Below are 273 nucleotides of genomic sequence, written 5' to 3'. Positions count from 1 at the left end.
TTCAGAATTTGCTCGGATTCCAGATGAGACTCTTGGACATTGGTGGAGGATTCTCTGCTATCGGGGACTTTAAAGAGAAATTTGAAGAGGTAAAATTGAAAGAATTAAAATATTCACGGGTTTTCTCAAATCTAGCAAGAAAGGTGGATTTTTTTTAAATTTGTTTATGAATCTCCAGTGGGGAAATTATAATTTACACTCTGTGTACACACTTAGTTAGTAATCACACACAGGCCTGAAATACACACACATGCTCAGGACCTATACATGCAC

At 36.6% G+C, this 273-nt stretch overlaps 1 protein-coding gene and 1 pseudogene across 1 annotated transcript in view; both read left to right on the top strand.

Moving 5' to 3' along the window:
• LOC116674034 (gastrula zinc finger protein XlCGF57.1) overlaps positions 1-273 on the top strand; it is a 138681-nt gene that overhangs the window by 108238 nt on the left and 30170 nt on the right. The gene's annotated exons all lie outside the window — the stretch shown is intronic.
• LOC116674235 (ornithine decarboxylase-like) overlaps positions 24-273 on the top strand; it is a 4935-nt pseudogene continuing 4685 nt past the window's right edge.

Source organism: Etheostoma spectabile, chromosome 24 (genome assembly GCF_008692095.1).
Source record: "Etheostoma spectabile isolate EspeVRDwgs_2016 chromosome 24, UIUC_Espe_1.0, whole genome shotgun sequence".
Taxonomy (NCBI): domain Eukaryota; kingdom Metazoa; phylum Chordata; class Actinopteri; order Perciformes; family Percidae; genus Etheostoma; species Etheostoma spectabile.
This window is presented reverse-complemented; position numbering and strand designations above follow the sequence as displayed.